The sequence below is a fragment of the Prinia subflava genome, chromosome Z, assembly GCF_021018805.1.
Source record: "Prinia subflava isolate CZ2003 ecotype Zambia chromosome Z, Cam_Psub_1.2, whole genome shotgun sequence".
In the NCBI taxonomy this organism is placed as follows: Eukaryota; Metazoa; Chordata; class Aves; order Passeriformes; family Cisticolidae; genus Prinia; species Prinia subflava.
Window position 1 is genome coordinate 50568752 of NC_086283.1, and position 21162 is coordinate 50589913.

Sequence of the window (21162 nt, forward strand, 5' to 3'; positions counted from 1 at the left end):
ACAAGCAGATACAAAGGATGGGAAAAGGCATTTACAGTGTTTGTTAGTGTAGAAGCTTTCTGACACACCTCAGAATCTTCTCTTCAGTCACCTTTTTGAGGAGTGCCTGGATGAGGTGATGCACACAATGAGATGCTTTTCCATTTCCAGGCCTATGTGCCAGCTGCAGCAGCAAACTGAGGAGCTCTGTTTTTCTATAAAAACACAAGCAATTCTTTGCTGGTGTGAGAAAGGCACAGTTATACTGCTTTCAGCGCAGCTTGAACGATTTACATTGGCTCCAGAAAGTCTTGCGCAATGAATTCACATTCTCATTGCAACAGAGAAGCACAAAATGTGAGAAGAGATCAGGGGTTTTGTGTCCCCATAACCACAGTTTTAAGTGGTTCTTCATGAGAAGGAAGATGCTGTCTCAGGACAAATTTATGATTTCTGAACAATTTATGAGCATACATTTCTGAACAGGAAATTGGTTCAAGACACAAGTTATCACTGGCAGACCTCATTTATATGCAGCAAAAATATCACCTACAGCTTTCCTGAGATTGGCCTGTGCTCAACATGCCTTCGCTGATTGCATATGTTGCCTGCAGCTCTGTTTTGATTGCACACACACTATCCCCAAGGTCTCTTGCAGGACAGGGTTACACAGAACATGTTGCTCCATAGGAACCTCCTTTTGACAAGGAATCTGTCTTCACTGTCGTGTCTGTCATACCAGACATAAATCAGTGTCAATATACCACTCCAAAAATAGTCTGGGCCTGCTTTACCTTCAGGCAGCCTTAGACAGTTGGCACAAACTGCTTCTGTCCCAAGACCCGGAGAGAGGCAGGTGCTCCTTTTGCTCTGCCGAATGAGCATTTGTCAGCTGCAGAAGAAAGTTCCATCGAGAAGCAAGATCTTCCTCTATTTGACCCTGGGAGGTTTTTTTCCCTTTTCCTTTTTGGCTTTGTGCATCTTATCAGTGGCTCTTTATGCCCTCCCAGTCTAACTAATTGATTCCTTTCTCTTGTGACACTTTTGTAATTGGATTGTAATAAATTATACCCTGCTGTTTAAGAATGTGTCAAATATTGTTTTAACTTGTCCAATGCAAAGAATTGAGAACTAGAGACTGACTCATAAAGCATCAGAGAATTTTGCTGGTATTAAACAGACACTTAATAATAATTCTGCTGTCATTTACATCTGCATAAATCCAGTATGACTCTGCTGACTTCAAGTACTTTCTCAGCATTTACACCAGCCTGAGTGACAGCAGATTTTAACTCTTCATTCCTGTGGTGAGATAGATGAACTCCAGGCCAAGATACACAGACTGTGTTGGGAAAGCAGTGAGTAATGCAACACATTAATTTGAAGAGGCTAAATTAAAACCACTGATGGTTGCCTGAGGACACTCTATTCACAAAAAGGATGGCTAAGAAGTACCCCTTTACCTAGTACCTGGTATTGCAATGAATCGTTGCCATGGATAAAACCAAAAGTTTTTAGATATATTTCCTAAACTTGGTAAAGTATTATTTCCTGTACTAACACGATTCAAACAGTAAAAACAGGCTGCCAGGAAAGACCAGACTTTTCTCAAGAGAACAATTGTTTTCCCGATCACTGTGAGTCAATCTGGTCTCTGGACTGCTCCAGCCTCCTCTCGCTGCAGCAGACTGGCCAACTGCGCCAAATTATGTGTCAAGGCTTTTGGCAGTGCAACCCATTTCCCACAGAACACCACACAGAGAATTGCACTCTTCATTTAAGTCACTGACTGGACTGGAACCATTGAACTCTTTTATAGAGGATAGAAAGGCTCATGTTTCAGCTGTTATTTTGCATGGGGACTTCTTTTTCCACTATTGTGGCCACATACTGCTGGCAATTATACAGATTAAAAACAATGCTTTAATCCATATAGTCCCTTGACAGTACTGTCCCCACACCAGGGAGTGTGGGAGTAAACATTTTTACTCAACTGCTTCACAGCTTTATTTAAATAAAAAATCCTAGAAAGTAGATGTGATGTTATGTACTGCTTTACCTGCAAAGAGAATGTGCAATCATTCTTTTCATACGCCTATTTAAAATCCTGGACAAGAATCATTATGACTGACCCATAAGAAAGGTCAAAAGCCTGTTCTCTTTCCCTCTCTAAAATGCCAACAGGAGTGCAGGTTAACTGTGACTCACGTTAGTCTTAGCTGAGGTGGTTGAACCTTGGGAATCCAAAGAATGACTGTTGTTTCATACACTAATTGGAGATCCATTATAAAGGCTCCCTTCAAGTGAGGAGTGTACAGGCTGGTACCTCTGGCATCCTGGAAGACATTATTGGTGGCACATGGTAGAAATCAGGTCTCAGCTAGGGAAACCTGACCACAAGATGGATTGCTGCTGTAGACCCAGGCCTTTTCTCAGCATGGACCCAGAAGTGCAGAAGGTTTGGGTGTCAGTGTTTTAGAAGCGGTGCCCCATAGTGCTAAGAGCAGAACTTTGTCCATAAGGAGTACATTTACAACTTTTTTTCTGGTTCCTGTAGTTCATGTTATTTTGTTTTAATTTAAGATGTGTGTAAAAGTGCTGTTGATGCTGTGATACAACACATACTGTTGATATACCTAGTATAACCTTAGATTGAGTGCAAGGGTTTGCTCTGGAGCCACAAGGAAAAATTCAACCAGTTTCTCTGCATTTCCTGGCTAAATTTGTTCCACCAAGATTTGCAGCAGTGTCTACATGATACAGATGTGTTTTTCTGAAGATCTCTAATTTTGTCTTGCATAATATTAAGGTCTGCATTTCTAGTTACTGTGTCTAATTTAGGAAGATCCTCTGGTTTTCTGTCCACTTTATGTACATCTTGGAAAATAAATGGAAACAGGCATGACTCAAACAATAAAAATTTCTAAATAAGGAAAGGACAGATTGGCACTTTTGGAACTTTTAAATGAAAACCTCATACAGGAAGAAGAAATGAGTCTAGCAAATAAACTTCCTATGCATTGAAAGATCAAATAGAATCTAAAGCTGAGCAGTTAATATAACACATATTTATTACCTATGCTGCAGAATAACAGCATTCTCCTTGCAGGCAGAACAATCAGGAAGGGTCTGAAAAACTTATCACTCAATGCTTTATGGTTTTTTCCTCCATTGTTCACATTCATATGTAGCCAAATCTTCAAGTCTTGACCTCCATTATAGTCACTCTGCCAAGAAATAATTGACACTAGGCCTATATTGTCACTGGTGCTGGAGCATTCCAAGTATTAAGGCTGGTGTTCTCACAGCTATTGTTTGTCAACAGGGAGTTTCGCTGCCTTTTGAAGTACTTCAGCATCTTGTTTACAGCAAAGTTCAAAAAACAGTTATGCACCTAAATTACTTAAACTGGTTTGAAAACAGTGCTCTAGAAGAGCTAAAGTGAAGTCACAGGAGCTTGGCCAGAGAGAAGCAGGGTTTCACACGGGAGACCTATAGAAAGAGTTTAGTTTGTGAGCTAAAGTGAGATTCCTATGACTGCCAGCCTGCCTCATGCCCCGGCTTGTGTCTGACAGCTGTGCAGCTCTCTGTCTCCTGTATCACCACCAGAGATCTCGGAGCCAGAGCTGTGCTGACAGCCCTGCCGGCAGTGCTCAGGGCTGGGTGCATGTCATTCCTCCCTCACAGCAGAGCTGGCTGTACAGCATGGCCAGGCGCTGAAACCTGCTCCAGTTAGTAAACAGAGCAGGAGAGATCTGCAAGATTCACAGGGAGTTGTTTATCAATGCTACTCCTCTGTTTTAATATGCACACTCCAGACGTGGCAGATGCTACACCAACAGCTCCGGAGCTTCTTGCAATGCCATGCACAGAGCCAGGCCTTACTGGAAGGAAATATGAATTCCCATGTCAGGTTTTTTGGTTTTGGAAGCCAAGTCAATGTAATAGTCACCCTTTTGATATTCGTAAAGAAGTTAGCACAGCATTTTCACTGTTGGAATTAACTGAGTACCTAATTACAGTGATAGAGCACTATTCTTTCATGGTCTAATTAGAATATTGAAATACTGTACACACAGCCTCCACTAAGGCCCATATATGTCTGTGTGAACATTCTTTAAAAAACAAAACCAAAGCATCAATATCACATATGGGCTTATGTGTTGGTTAAAGATGGGAAAACTTGTGTATGTCCTACCATGAAGGTATTTTCTGTGAATTGGGCCGTAAGATTGCAATTCTAAGCAGCCACACAATTAATTCTTCAGTTATGCAGTCCAATTAGGACAAATGCTTCCTTTCTAGTTTAATTAGAGATGGGTAAGCTCGTTTGAGCTTATTTGTATAAAATATGTGCTCATTAAACAAGGCCTGGATTTTGTTCAGCTTGTTAGAAATGTTGTAAAAAAAGAGCTTTCTCACACTGGCTCTAGCCTTTTTAACCCTTTAAAGACCACCAATCTGACAGTCTATTGCTTACCCTCAAAGCACAGTACACTTGTTTATCCCAGAAAAATGGTGATTGCACTACAGTAGGAATATTTATAAATTCCAATCTGCCATGCAGATAAAATCTGCCACCATCAGATATCACTTATCATGAGACATCCTTCCCTGGGGGCTAATGCAATTTAAGGTTTGTAGGGTTTGGGAATCTTTTTCAGAGGTTCCTGGCAGCAGAATAAATGAGAAACTTTGTGACTAACACGTAGCTTGTCTGCTGACAGAAGAGCAGAGTCTTATGAACTAATATGTGGATACTTCTGTGGGGAATGAAGTAGAAAAATTTACATAAAAACTATACAGTATGAAGCCACAAAGTGCACAAAGTCAGTTGAAATGTCCCAAGGAAAGGCAATGTTGATGATTTGAGCATACTCTTCCCCTCCCTCCTCCTCTAATGTTAATTATTTCTTTTGTGAGCTCATCCATTCAACAGAGAGCTCATGGAAATGGAAGCACATGCGTGAATCTCATGCTGAAAAATGCCCAAAAGCAGGCATCATTTATTCAAACCATACCTTCAGAAAATCAAGCACTCTATCATTGTGATCAGGGCAGGTTTTCTCCAGATATACTCCTTCAGCCTTGGGTCTTCGAAGCATAAGTGAGGAAAGACTGAGCCACCTTCCAGGCTACCTGTGGGCACAAGGAAATGAAGCTTCACCAGATACAGCTGAAAACACGCAGACCTTGGCAGAAGTCCTGGCACAGGGGCAATGTCAGAGCAGGAATCTCCCAGATGGCTAGAAAAGGCACAAGGGCAAGCTGTCAAAAATTAAAGTCTAATTTATCCCTCTTGGAGCCACACACTACCCAACACTTTCAGCAAAATGGACAGATGCAAACTACAGGCACACACAAAGTGGTAGATGGCAGCCTTGGCCAAATGAGCTCTGGGGCATGACACAGCTATCTTACAAATGCAAATCCAACCCTTTTCTCCTGCACGTGAGGGGGATTAAGCATGCAACGAGTGTGCATTCAAATATTGTGTGCACAAACACAGCTCTTGCCCTTTGAAATCCTAGCCCTGAAAGCCTCTAGTTTCTGCTGTAATGCCTAGAGCCTTGGTTTCAGGGGCACAGAAGGAGGAGAAAGTGTAAGTGTGGTTCCCAGGTGATTTCTACAGGGCAGAAAATAGCCCACAGACTAAACGAAGCTTGGATTTGGGTTTGGAGCCCATTGTTCAAAGGCTGAAAGAAAATGTCATGGCTCTGCAGTCATGATTGTCTTGGCCTAAGAGCTGCCTGCAGCCATTTGCAGGTTGACAAAACCTCTGAATCAGAGGGAAAATGTAGCACCTATGCAAGCTGAAACTCTAGGTTATGTGTTTGGGACCACTTTAAAAGTCTACTGAAGTTAATGGAAACCTGGGCTTCAGAGACATTACGATGTCATAGCAATGAGGCTCGACTCAGCCCTACAAACAGAGGTTTGGGCTTTCTCCTGGGCCTGGTGCTGAGCTTCTTACTGTCTCAACACCCACACCCTCAGGACTGCCTTGTGAGTGATATACAGACTCTGCAATTTTCATAATTTTATTTAATTCCTGCAGATTTACAATGACATAATGGTATTTATGATCTTGTATTTTCACAGGTGTCATGTCGTCATCTCTGCTTCTGAACAGTTGCTTCATTACAGTTAAATGGGATGGGGTGGAGGGGAAATGCTAGTTTTGAGCTAGGACCTACGGGGACCTGTCATGTTGTGTTAGAAAAATAACCAAATACAGAGCTTTTTTCAGCCAAATATCAGAGGAAAGTAACAGCATGATTTCACTTTAAGGGTATAGGCTGGTCCCAAGATGATTTTCTAATTTCAGAGGGAGATATCTGAAGTAATTGGCCAAAATCCAAAGGGGTGACTTTCATAATTGGTGACCTGAAGAGCTGGTGCAGAGCTATTTCCTCTTTTCTCTCTCACCCTCTTGACAGACAACTTGTAGCAAATAAAAACACTAAAAGAGATGACCATGACCTAAGAAGTGGAGGTCTCAGCAACAGTCTCTGAAGGGGAAGCTCTTCTGGAAGAAAGCAAGATGAAATTTTCTCTTATATCTGCAAATGAATGATACTTTCCTTCAAAGGAAATATTTTTTCTACTCTAATTTTCTGCTGTGGGGACAAATTGAATTACAGAGATCATTTTACTGGCACTGCTCTTGTCCCTCAAAGACTTCAAATACTTTGGAACAGATTAATAAAATACATAGGCCAGAAAAAAAAGAAGAGGAAATACAACAATTGAGACACGTCTCCTGTTATCTAGGAGACTTTCAGAAATTTTTATTTTTTGATTAGGTACCATACAGGGATCCATATAGTGTTAGTATTACCATGATTGCTAAACATAAGTTTAAGTAATTTCAGCTGGAGTTCCTCTGACTTCCCTTTCTGAACACTGGCAAGTTGTTGTGATTTTATTTCAAACCAGACCTGTGTGTCAGAGAAGCCACTGGCCTAACTCCCAGCTCTCAAGTGTCTTTGTCCTCACTTTATCTCAAACTTCACTGTAACTGTGTATAACCTCAGAAAAACTAGAATAAAAATGTGAAAAATGTTTACTTCTGGTTTTCAGGTGGTATGAGATACTATGTCTACCATAAGTTACAATGAATTGTACCCATACTATTTTTTCCCTAACCACAATCTCATGAACTGAGAGGGGGAGGACACAGGTCTTCTAGTTGACACTTGCCCAAATACACTAAATTTGCCTCAAGCAATTGCCTTCTGGGTAAAAAATTCTTTGAGCACTCACACAGCCCAGAGAGAGCATGAACAACTCTCCTGTCATTATGCCAAGCACTCAGAACAGGAGCCATGCTGTGCATCACATTAAAGAACATTTACAATTGCAAGAGGTTAAAGGCAGAAAGGGAGTGTGGATGGTAGAGATACCTCTGGAATTTGGCTGACAGATCACAGGGAAGGCTGAGACCTCTGTAAAAAGCTAAGAAAATGCCCAAAGTGAAAAATCTTGCAGTATGAAGAGTATGTTTGCCTACACCTTCTGGGTTTTCTGCATGTCCTAATATATCTGAGATTGAAGGGAATATTTTTCATTAGAGACAAAGAGCACAGGCATCTCCCCATCATTGCACTGAATGAAGAGGTATGAAACTGCAACGTACATGAAGCTATTAATGAGGTTCTGATAACTGCAGCCAAACCTGAGTTACTGACAAAGGAATTTTCAGGTATAGCTATTTCTTTTGGGCAGTGTGTCAAGGAGGATGCACAGCTCTTTTCTTAGCATCACACAGCAGGACTCTCCCTCAGCAGAGATTCTTCATAAATCTAATGAGCCTTATGATACACTGAATAAACCTTGCATAATTAAAAGAAGGAATAAAATTAGATGGCAGGAACTGATAATTTTTTACAGTGGAAGCTGGTCATCAATAGAGCCAACAAACGTTTTAGATTTGGAAAAGGGAGTGAAATATATCAGAACCTCCAGATTTTGTCTGTTATTTAGGAGGCAGAGGTAAAGCCTGATTAAAAAGAACTATAGAAAGGCATCACAGAATAAGACATAAAGTAAGAAAATGGCAGATGAAATTCAGTGTAGACAACTGTAAAACTGCATGTCAGTGAAAAAAGTTCCAGTTTAACGTATACTTTGAGCAGCTTGGGTGGAACTGTTTCTCTATGGAAATAGGATCCTGGTTTTCACAGGGAAAAAAACTCAACCACTATTCTATACTATAAACCACTATAAACATCAACCACTATTCCATAATATGGCAATTCGTGTGCTTGGAATTGATTGAGAAAAAAATAGCATAGTAGAAGATGTCACAACTTTTTTTCTTCCCCACCTTGAGTACAGTGTACCTCCTTAAGGATGCAGAAGAAATGGAAAAGCCAAAGAGAAAATAAGAGTGGTCAAATGTTTTTGTTGAAGAAAGAATTAAACTAGAGCTCTATGGGAAAGATTATTGAGGTTGTTGTTGTTAGTAGTTCCTAATAAGGCAATCAGTGCAATGAGAAATAAATAATAAGGAAAAAGCGTTCATCATTTCCTCTGTAGTAGGAACCAGGAGATATCAAATGAGATGAGTGCAGAAAACAAAACACAAAATACCTATGCAGGGTTCTCCACAGAGAAGACATTAGGGCAGTGGACATATTAAGTGTCCAAGGTTTCAAGAAAGAATTGCACAAATTCAGAGAAGAAAAACCTGATAGGAAGCTATTGCTTACAAAGGCCCAGGAATTACTGAACTGCTTGTTGTTGGACATTGGGAAGGTGGTCAAGAGAAATACACCTCTTTCCTTAACACCTGGCATTGGACACTGCTGGAGACGGGATGTTAGACAAGGTCAGCCTTTAGTTAGATTTTTTCCTAAGTTTTTGGTCACCTTTCTGTTTGCAACATACAACAAACTATCCCTTTGGCACTCGTATGACACAGCTGCAAATGCTTTTCTAATCTCACCACCACAACCATGGTGATTAAGATATCTGCTATCCTGGGAAATCCATTCTTATCCTTGAGCTTCAGCAGGGCCATTCCTCCAACCAAGCTGGCATGGGGTTGACTTTGGGTATAGCAGTCACTGACTTCTGTAGGACTTAAAATTCTATCTGCTTAAGAACCGTCCTGAAAAAGGAAAGAAAATAATTATTACTTTGCTGAATGCAGACAATCACATTTATGTCTTTTAACTGCAAGAAACCATACCATCAGGCAATCAGAAATATGTATGGAAGCTAGTAACTCTTCCAGGAATTTTAACCAATACAGTCTCTGTTTTGTGTTTCAGGCTAAGTTTTTTCTCTCCAATTAGCAAATACTGGCAGGCTTCTTTATAAAGAACATAATATTTATTTTTTAAATTTTTATTTATTGTAGACAGACAGGTGCAGGCCAAGAATATGTCTCACTTTATATAGCTGGATAGTTCTTATCTAGCAAGAGGCTGGTTCCTGAATTACAGAAAATATTTCATCACAGGAAAAATCCTTATCCACAGTAAAACTTGGGAAAAGATAATGGCAAATCTGGATATTGGCAGTCTGGATGAAGTAAATAACCCAATCTTGCAAACAGACATTATCACATTTCTAGACTGGTCTATGATTTGTTTTTGTCAGGATGTATTTAATTATCTTCTTTTCAATACCAATGTTAAGCTTTTGAAGACGTGATTACTTTATGCAAAGGATCCAAATTTATGAAAAATAACTATGAAGTAGGGAAATACTCTGATGATTGATTCTGCAACTTGGAAAGCACAGTTACTACTCTCTGGAAACTGCACTGCTTTGAAGAGTTAGAACAGAAAAGTCAGGAGTTGTAGGCAGTTTGCCCAAGGAAGATATGAGATCCTCCTGTCTGTAGGTGACAAACATATCATGGAAAGACAAACTCAAATTTCCCTCCATTGTTTCACGGCATAAGATGGCTGCTCCTCAGTCTGTCTGGGCAGGGCAAATAAGCCAGGCCCAGAAAAGTTTTCATCCCAGAATAAAGTGTTGAGCCAGAGGATATGGTTTAGCCTGTGAACTGCTTATTGCTTCTTTCCTACACAATACTACAACAAAGTAGGCTTGTCTTTGGGGTTGTGACAGTGAAGCAGAAGTGGCTGTGTGTTCTTTCAGCCTCTTTTACATCTCTGCAATCCAGTTTCCCCTCATGCCCTCCTAAGAGACAGGCGAGTGAAATTATTCCAATTTTGAAACATTTATTTGAAATCTTAACCAGACTGCTTAAGCTCACAGGCCAGCATGCTGCTAGCAGCGTGGAGTCTCTTCATTTCCAGTTCTGGGTTTTCATCACAACATCTTCTGCCAGGAGCAGAGCTCATACAGCCTCTTCATACAGACACTTCTCTGGAGATCTAGTCAAACCTTCCCACGAATGCAAAATGGCTGCAGGCAGCCCATATATTTGTGAGCCAGAGGAAGAAAGCAGGGATCAGAAATTTAATATCTCATTGTAAAAAGTGAATGCCTGGAACTTCAAGTACTTCCATTCTGAGGACTACATTACAGTAGAGTTGTCTATGTCTCTATATAACCATGGGATTCAATACTTTTCTCCAGTTTAATCAGGGTATAGCCATGTCTTCTGCCTGTCCCCTGTGCCTCATCTTTTGAGGCATGTCCTTTGTTCTTTTGGTTGGAAGATCACAGCATTGTACAAACCTAAAAAATTGAGGTTTTCTGTTCTCCAAATACATGCCTCAGGCAGACCTTCCAAACTTTTCACTCTCATGGGAGGACTTCCCATGTCTCCACTGTGAAGATATCTGCCTCGTCCCTGCAAGTCCTGGCCACTCATTGCATTGTTCAAACTACAGAGCTACAGTACCACAGAGATCTGTATTCTGTCTCTGGGAATGTGTCATGAATGCCAACAGGCAGGTAAGTACCTTCTAGGACTCCTCTGGCTTAGCACTTATTGTGTGGCAGCAGAGAACAAAGGGTCCTGACACAACACACACATGTAATCTTTTTTACTCTTATGCTTCAGTACAAGTTACATTAGACAAAATAGATCAACCAAAATAAATCAGCATCTCCCCATATTCATTGGGAAATCTGGGACACAGTCTATTTTGAGTTTAATTCCAGAAGTGTCTGTATCTCCCAACTCCCTCAAGGAGATGAATTTGGGTTTTTATTTCCCACCTACCTACCTTGCACAAGCCTGGACCTGATTACCTCATTACAGAAAAACAGAGTCCTTAGGATGAGGCCATGCAGTTCCCCCAGTCAGAAAGCCAGGTTGTTAGGAAACTTCTCAAGAAGAGTTCTCAAAGGCTATGGCTGGTGTGAATAGATCTGCTGAGACTTGTAAACTTTGCGTCCCTTGCCTTGTGTCTCTGTCCATCTGTGGCAGGGATATCCAGGCTTTCTTGTCCACTCTTGCTAAAACAACACAGGATCAACACCTTTGTCATACCTGGGTCTATGAATCTGAAATAATGCTAGAGGTGCCCATAGTAACTGTGGTTTGGTCATGAGGATGGACTCTCCACTGGTTCTTCTGTGTGTGCACTCTGCAGAGCCACAGGTATGTCTCCCATCTCTTATATTGGCCTTGCTAAACCAGTCATCATGTAGCTGTCATGCTCACTCACTTGCATACCTACACAACACAGTGCCATCCCACATGAAGAGTCCTGCCCCTTCTTTTTGCTCTTCAGTTTTCTCTTTCACCCTGTCTCTTCCACTGTTTCAGATCTGAGCCTTTCAGAACTGAGCCCTGTCTTTGTCTTCCCATTCAACCTCCCTTCTTTGCCACTTAAAACCTGTGGTACAGTGTATTTCAGGTGGAGAAGAATTTACGGCCTTGGGTATACAACAAGGTTGTGCAAAATGATTGCAGTCTCCTCAATTAACTTCAAGCATGTTATGACTGGGTTTCATCTGATTGTGTTTCTGCAACATTGGAGAGGCCAAAGATGTGAGCACATAATCTGCAGTTCCTCACTATTCTTTTTAAAAATTATTATTTTACTGGCTAGTGTAGTGAGAAACTGCAGAAGTGCCTTTTTGGTTTGACCAAACTTCTCAAACAGGTTTTTTCCAATTGTGAGAGGATCTGACCTTTCCATAAAACAAGATCTTTTTTATGTTGTTCCCAGGCACTGGAAATAACAGCATAGTTTAGTGATGGTTTTCATAACTTGAAAGCTAAATTTCTGGATGGGATGAATAGTAGTTGTATTTGTACTTGTATTGTTTTAAATTAATTGTATTGTATTAAATTAAAATGCAGGTCTATTTATTGTTCTTAGTCCATTTGCTTTCTAGCATTGTTCTGAGCATCTTTGAAGCCATAAAATGAGACATCTCAATTGATGGGAGAAAAGTGGTTAGTAGAAGCAGAATACCAGAAACCCACTAACTCACTAATCAGTTATTATACTGACTTTGTCAGACCATAAATTGCAGCTATTTCCCTTCCTCATAAACAGACTTCCCTACTCTGATACTGAGGGATGACATCTGGGACATGTTGGAAATATCACAAAATGGGTTACACGTGTAATTTCTTCCAGATCATTCAGAGAGATAAACTAGAGTAGATGAGCAAAAGGATGAAACCAAGGTTGGCTTTGGTGTTTCCCATACTTCCTGTATGTTTTGTTTCTTTTGGGAGACTCCATATGCCAGCAAGTTCCTCTGATTATTTATTTCCATTGCTCTCAAGTGCACAATTAGTTATGGGCAAATTTCCTTCCCCTTCTTCTAGTAAAAGAAAAGTCATGTTGAAGTTCTGGCTCTGGTGATATTTGCTGTGTTTACTGAGCATCAGAAGGGGGTGACTGGATATCCACTTTCTGACAGTGAGATCTACTTCCAAGCATCTTCTTCTTCTTGCTTTCTCTTTTCTCATGGCTGCCCTGTGGTGGCCACACAATTTTTTCTACCCCTCTCTACTGAGATTGCCTCCTTACTTCCAGATATGAGCCAAAATCTCTCCTGACAATCTTGGAGTAATTGCAAAGTACTGGACTGAGATTGTTTCCTTATGAAAATGAAATGAAAATGCTACTTACAGAGATACAGATCTGCAGAGCTTTTGAACGTGTGACAGGGTTATTAAAACCTTGTACTTTAAATCCTGATTCCAGTGCTTGGGCTTGAGTTCTGAAATACGAATTGCTCTTGTATTAAAGGGCAAATAAAAACAAAAGAACAGTGCTACACAAATTTGGCTGCAAAGCCATTATTTATTCATATGATCATTTTCTCTTGCTTCTACCTACACAGAACCTTTAGCTTTCAATTTTGCTTTCTCCTTTATGTTGAGCAAGCCAAAAGTCAAACTGCAGTTCAGATACAACCACAAAAAAAGTTCCCAAAGCTGGTGAAATACAAATTTTGTAAGGTCTCCAGCCAAATACCATAAGTAGCTTTCCACATACAGAGACACTGGTCACAGCTTTGCTTTGTAGATTTGCAAACCTGTGACTAATCAAAATTTATTTATGAAGTGCATTGCAAAACCTGAAGCCAGATGTGTTTTGCGTCATTGAAACTTTATTGGGTACATTTAGCTGGAAAGCACATTTCTTTTTTACTCTCTTCATTGGGCAACATTTGCACACAAATATTCCTTAAGCAACCCACAAACTGCCTTTAAAATATTAATTTACTTTGTAGCTGAATACTTGAAAGTTACAAGTATGAGCTTATCAAGCTGTGTGACACAGCTTTTCCAGAGACACATTTAAGTGTCTACACTTGGGGTACTCCAGGCAGTCACATAAGAAATCTGGTGATAACTAGATGTTCATAATAGGGTAAGTAATGAGAGAACTCACTAGTATGTTGTTTTCTTGTACTTTGTTGTCATGGAGATATTCGTCTGGAAAAAAAAGACAATAAAAAATGATTTTCATAATTAGATAGGCTTCATTCATATCAGCTAAAGAACAGCGATGTATTTTGAAGCTCAGTTAGAAATGTGCATATATATTTTTAAAAGAATAATTCCAGGCATACAGGAGCTAATGTATTTTGTATCATCCTGAATGAATTTTAAATAGATTAATTCTTAGAAAAACACATAGGAACAGAAACTAATATCAGAGAAAATATTTTACACATTTGAAAACCCACAAAGCGATTCTTTTTTCCATAGAGTAGGTAAATCCATTATTCTTCAAAATTCAACTCACACCATGGGTGATTTCACTGCAAAACTATGGTTTTATTATATTTCTGAAAACCTGTAGTCAGGATTAACAAGAGAAGGTTTAATATCATACCTGACAGATACAGGAACACAAAAAGCATTTATCAGTTATGCTAGAAGCCATTGAATGGCATTTGTACTTTATCCTTTGTTCAGTGTTCTGTCTGAAGAACTGCCCTTCTCAGTTTAGAGAAAGCCTACCAACTACAGTAAGAAACAGACATTGAATTACTTATATGATTTAAAACATTGCAGCCTGTTGTCCCTAGAGAGCAGAGCTGCATTCTTATATGCAGAGACCTGAATCAAGGACCTGCTGTTTCCTAGGTTTCATACAACCATAAAATCTAGGGCTTTTTTCCAACTCGTGATAAGCTCAGCTGTTGTACAGGTCTTTGAAGGAATAAAGGGATCATAACAAAAGCATGGTATGAGTCTGTTTCATCCAGCACAATTGAAAAAAGAATTCGGGTTTGGTCTTACTCTTGTGCTTTGATCAATACCTTATGCCAACACATTAACCCCTTAACCATCACAGAAGGAGGCAACATGATAGCAAAAAAAATCCCAGCAATTTCTTAAGTTTCACAAAACAAACAAACAAACAAAAATATTAAATGAGAGAAAATGCTTGACCCCCCATACCTTCTCATTTCAGAAGGGAAATGTTTTATACAAGCAAGCACTACAAGAAAAACAAATCTCTGTGCAGCACCTGTGATTGAAAAAACCTGGTTGAGCCCAAATGAGGTGGAGTAAAGGGAACCGAGGCTGAGAACAACTCTTCCAGATACATTCTCATGGACAAAGTACAGCTAGTGCTGACAGGGAGGCTCCAGAGAAGTGGCTTGACCTGGGAGGGAACTGCATCATCACTTGTCCTCCTAGTTGGTGCTTTTTATCAATTATGCTAATTTCCTAAACCTGTAAAATGTACTGACCCCTTGGGGGTAGGCTTTTGTGGACATCTTTCCATAACTGCCTCTGGAGGTCTTCAAATAAAGATGCCCTTTTCTATTTCCTTCTTATTGAAGCTATCTCAAGTTTCACTTACAAGTTGGGCAAAAGGCAACACAAATAGACATGAAGAAAGAGATGTATATGTAAATGATTGTCTTCATTTGGGCTGGAATTTGAACTTCTCTATTCCCAGTATAACTTATAAGGTAGATAAAAACCACAAAGTGAAAAATAGTTAGTAAGATTTCTGCCAAATAATTTTTGGACTAGAAGGCAGCACAATGAAAATGTTTTCCTGAAAGAGTGCATGCATGTTATACTCAGTATTCTCAGTATTCAGTGTTCTGCTGAGTGTTTCTCTTTGTCTGTAGCCAAGCTGAGGAGAAAAGGAAGGAAAGCTCATCAAGGACTTAGTGTGGGTTATTTGGAACAAGTATTCCTTTTGTGTTTCCATCTTATATTCTAGTGGCCTTCCCTCTCTATGAAGAAAAACGATCAGAGGTACAAAAACCGTCCTACTGCTGGGGATTTTTTGAAAGGAGCAGCATGTTGCTTGGTTTAATATGCCTCATGTCATGTACTGATTGTGCTGCAGGAGAGCCTTCTGGAAATCACAAACAATCAGAAAGCTAAACTTGTCACTGCTTTATTCAAGAGAGGAAGAAGCAACTTTCTAGAGAACATACAGGTTTCTATCAGACAATCAGAAAAAAAATTGTTTCTCTACATAAACCTACCCATGTACTGATAGAATCTGTCAGTTTTGTTCTATATGGATGAGTTCCCTATTGCTTTGCAAATTTTTTCTAGTTTATCCAACAAAATACAAAGGAAAACAGTGCAAAGAAAGATCCTGGAAAATCTTGTGAGAATTTAATTGTTCTACACTCTCTCTTCCCTTCTGCACCCTTGTCCTCCTGTGTGACTGCAGGCAGAAGGGGAAACTGCATAGCTCTTGCTTGGATGGGGAAGTGGAGAAGCACATGGGGGTCTAACATTGCAAGAGTGCCAGGATACCAGCTAAGTCCATTGAAACCTTCCTCAAAACCAACCAAAGGAGAGAAGAAATGGACTGCAGCCACAAAAAGATAATAGCCCTTCAATGATTTAGTTTTTAAAAATGTTTGCTGCTGGAGTGCAGCTTTATGAAGTGGATACCTGCTTGACAATGTTGCCCTGCTCCTGCTCTATTATGCTTTGATGGTTCATTTATGAAAAACTGACATTTAAAAAGTAATTATTTTAAATTATTTGCTTTCTTTTGTGTCTAAATGTGAACATTTTTCAAAAGACTTTTTTTCATTAAGATATATAAAGCAAATAAATGCAGTGTATTTTGGGCATTAGATCAGAAGACTTTAGTTAGGTCTTTTTTTCCATGTCACCTCCTAAGAAAAGTACACATTAAATTGCATAGTTTGCATGGCAAAATAAGTGTAGCTTTTCATCCAGTGGTTCTCAGAGAAAGCTTAGTTTTCTAGTGGAACACACAGTCCTCTGCTGGATGGAGCTCTGAAAGCAATCTAGATGTTTCTTCATTAAATAATTGTGAGCACAAGGGATATTCTTCTATTGCCCTTCAAAAAGCTCCCTGAATGACCTACTGAGGAATTTGGGCTGAAGATTGCTTTCAGCTTTGTAACAGATTGGTGTGTTTCTGAAGTATTACATGCCTGTGCCTGCACTGTATGTATGTATCTATGTGTGTGCAAACATAGATACAAAAAATCCTTATGGTCAAACATCAGTCAAATGGAATATAGTCTGTGTTTTGGCTTAGATTGGAAAAGAGGAAATTAAATACTTCAAAGGATTATTAGGACATTCTAAAAACTGGAACATCTAAACAATAGGAAAAATGTGAAGCAGGACAAGAAGATGAAAGAGAAAGGCTTACATGTAAAACCAAACCCAACAGATAAGTTTCCTGCTTTCAGACTTCCAGTAAACTTTTAGTGACTGACAAACTTGGTCTCGACTAGCAGCCAAGAAACCATTGTAAGACATGCAAGACTTTATAACCCAAGAAACACCTCAGATGATTCATTTAGCACTGTTCTCAAGTCTTTCCTTCTAGTGCTATCCTTAATATATGTCTTATATATGGACATTTTTCTCCCACATACTCCCTTCCCTTTCTGATTTTCATAATACAGGGAATTGATTAGAAACCCACAATTATGTTAGAAAAGAGCTAGAAGCTGCAGCTTCTGGGAAAAGGGAATAGGAGTATTCCGCTCCCTCAAGAAGAAGCAGGGTCATTTGTTTTTTTCCCAGTTACTACAGAGCAATTTTTGTTTTGTTAGCAAGATGATACATCTGACCTTCCCCTCTCCTTGCTTTTAAATGGTGGTGAAGGTAATCTAGATTTCTTTAAGATGTCTAAAGGATCTTCAGCTAAGATCCTGTATCCTTAAAAGTGATTCCAGAAGTTACTCTAGAACCTCTAGGATGACAAGTTTTAGCAAGCGTGGACAAGACTGAGTATGCTGTCATTAAGCAACAGATAGCTGATAAGAAAGTGAAGCCTTTGCCCTCAAACTGGGTTAACGCTTGCCAAAGTAAAGCCCTGGCTTGCCAGAAAATGCTCAGAAGACAAAGACTGCTGTGTCCTAGAGACTCTGAAACAAGGCTGTGGTTTTTGGGTTGGGTTTTGTTGTTTTGTTTCGTTTAGTTTTCTTTTTTTCTTTTTTTTTCTTTTTTTTTTTTTCTTTTGTTGGGGGGAGGGGAGGAGGGTGAGGGGGTGTGGGGGTGGTTGTTCAGACCTTTTTTCTTACCTGCTAGCACTTCTTTGAGGGTCGTGTGTGATTTTAGCTTACACTTGTGCTAAACAGCCCTCAGCAGTCCAGTTTATAAGATAGGCCTGAAGAGGCCCTAAAGTGCCATTATGATTAACTGGAATCACTCTTGACTTTCATCTAAAGAGAATATCTTCTGACATGAGTTCCAAACATCTTCCCGAAATAGCTACATCCCATACACTTCAGGTTCTTCAGAACGTTACTGCACACAGGTTCATGTTATTGTTCTTAGTTTAGCATGTTTTTCATACCTTTTTACACCTGGTTGAAGGATTTTTCTTGGAAAGTAGTTATCTAGGAAACTTTTCTTTTATGTGGATTGTTCATTCTAAAAGTGAACCTACATGTTTGTAAACATAGTACTTTGCATATTTTTTCTGGATGACTTAAAAAGTTAGCCTTCAAGTTACTGATACATTATTTATATCAACCATTATGTTTGTTTTCTATTCATAGTTCTTAAAACACCTTGTTCTTATGTTTTTTGCAATTTTATTTTCTCAAGCTTGAAAACAAGTGAAACAGATCATGGCAGAGTACATATAGCTACCAACCTTTCTTGAAGGCAAATACAGCTTCAGTTCTTTCTCCTCAAATAGGAATGTCTTCACCAGCAAATAATAAGTTGTACTAGGGAATAAAATGTTCCAGCCAATTACCCAAGCAATTTCTGGGTTTGCACCCCTTTGCTTAAAAGACAATGAGACTGCAATCTAACAACAAAGTTTAGACCCTGTCCGCAGTCATTTCAGAAATATAAACTATTCAAGCAGTTGAGTTTTTTATCTGTTTCTACAATAAAGAAGGATTTTTTCCCATGGATTTTATGAGGAATTACTCCCTCAGTGTGTTGTGCCCAGGTGTGGTAAATGGACTCTTGAATACTGAGTTATTCTATCACAGGTACCCCTGTTCCCACCTTTGGTGTGCATTGTGCTACCACCACACTTTCCCGGTCACTGAGTCAGTGATGTCAGCAGCAAGTGTGCCAGATGACTGGGACCATAGGGTACATTTTTACTACATGAAGCAGATGCTCTTCTTTATTTAACATTGATTAAAAGTCAATCTGTCTTCTGAGTTTTGCCATCTGCAAAACACATAGGCTCAGGAAGCACGCCTGGGATTTTGATTAAGTACATGTTTTCCTCTCCCCTTCTTTTAAAGGTATGAATGAAGTATGAGGAAAATTACACCCAAACTTCCGTGGTGTGTGAAGATTTTAAAATACTCAGCCAACTTTTTTCTTTGTTTTTTTTTTTCTTCTTCAGCCATAGTAGATTATTTCTGACATCTGGATTTCAGTAGAAACAGGAAGCTGATGAGTCAAATGTCCATGGGGATTGCCCTTACGGATATTTCAAAGCTGTTGGCAATAATGAGGTAAATCACCTCAAACCTCAGCTTTTGAGGTTTGGTGAAGAATGCATGGCTGAAAAGTCTTCAGAGAACTTTGGAGGAGGTCCCCTGGCAGGGAGATGGTCATTGAAATAATCGAGTGATCTATAGCTACAGTGGCTTGAAGTCCACTCTAACTGTAATTACCAGTCCTTAACCACGTCCATATTTGGAAAATATCCCCCTCTTTCTAAGACTTCATTAATAGCTTGGAAAAATATTGTGCAGAGCATAATTTATCTTCCAAGATCATCACAGTTTTGAGACAATTATTCTTATCTTCCTGAAAGGGAGGAGATGGTGTTAAGAAGGGGTGCAATTTCTGCTGTGCTGTAGGTGCGGATCTAGATATTGACAGTATTTGAAGGAATTTTGCTGCATTTTCCTTGGTAAGTGCTAACCTAGCTGGAGGATGGGAAACTGCATGAAATAAACTGGAATTTACAGACCCAGGGAAGGTAAAACCTTAAAAACCCAGTCACAAATGTACTTCCCATAAACAGTTCTCTTACGCCATGCAACTAGTCCCATGCATGTATTATACCATAATTAAAGTCAATTAAAAACAGCTTTCCCAACAATTTACTTGACACTTGCACTGTAAAAACAGGAAATTGAATTACTCAGTACAAAAGTTAACACAAACAAACTAATTTGTGAAAAAATTGTCATATATAGAATTGTGCTATTTTACAGTAAAAATCATCTATTTATGACTCATAGTTAAATTCTATGTCTAAATAACAGGTAAAATAGTAAGATTATGTTTAGTTTGAGTAGTTTTATCTTTGAAGATCCTAATAAAGGATGTTTCATATGAGCTACTGGAACAAAACTGACATTCAGTAGAGGAAAAAGAAGAGTAGAATCATCCATTAGAGATTATCAGAATTTGGAGATTAATTATTTCATCCATAGGCTTGGTAAAATACACCTTGAAGACATCAAATCTCAGGTCTGATACATGAAGTTCTAGGATCAGCACATGAAAACAGTGAAATGTATGGCTTTATCTTTCTTTCCCTTTCTCCAACAAATGTAGAGAAGTTGGAAGTCTGGGTAAATAAGAGCCAGACATATCAATTAATTTAGGAGGAAGCTGTTTGCAATTAAAATATGAAACATCCTAAGTGATAGATATTTTTGTGTTTAGTTAAAAACAGAACAAAGGTGGAAACCCAGCTTGATTTGTCTTTATTTCTTTTTAATTAAAATTTTCTAACCTTTTCTTAAGGTATTTGAGTCATGTCTAATTCTTTACTATTATTTGAGCTTTTTAGTTTTCTTCTCTCTTGTACGATGGCATTATAAATTATGGGAAAATACTCCTTTTGCAAAACTGCAATATGATGTAAAATTTTGAAAATGTATTATACAGTTCAAATAAAAGAACCCAGCATGAAATCAGCAGAGAACCTGTCCACAGACATCTTTTCCCATATGAATGCAACAGATAAAAAATGTAATAAATTCATTCATCTACACCCACTTTAAATATCTGAGCTGATCAGCAGTTTCACTGATGTGTGGCCAGACTTTGAAGTCTATCTTAGCTCTCTGGAATTCAACCAGCCACTTTCCAGACCATATAATGCATTGCAGATCTTTCCACATTATGTATTCCAGATGGCCATATTCTTTGTGCTTTTTGCCTTTCTTATTTAGGTTACTGGGGGGATTTGGGAATAAAACTTGCATGCTGCAAAGTGACAACTGACATATCCTTATGCTATCATGCTGCTTAGATACTGATGATGGACTTTAATGAACGTTTATGAAGTTTGGGTTTGTTGTTTTTTCTCCCCTTCTTCAATCACTTTTGTGCCCCTGGATAATGAGAAACTGAATGTGACAGAT

At 39.1% G+C, this 21162-nt stretch overlaps 1 long non-coding RNA gene across 1 annotated transcript in view; it reads right to left on the minus strand.

The window, feature by feature from the left end:
* Positions 1 to 6669: 6669 nt before the first annotated feature.
* The window catches only part of LOC134564797 (uncharacterized), a 75306-nt gene continuing 60813 nt past the window's right edge, over positions 6670 to 21162 (minus strand). The window contains exons 5-7 of the long non-coding RNA XR_010083652.1: positions 13773 to 13816; positions 13005 to 13095; positions 6670 to 9094 (exon numbers count right to left, since the gene is read on the minus strand). This is a non-coding gene — a long non-coding RNA (uncharacterized LOC134564797). The remainder of the gene's footprint in view (positions 9095 to 13004; positions 13096 to 13772; positions 13817 to 21162) is intronic.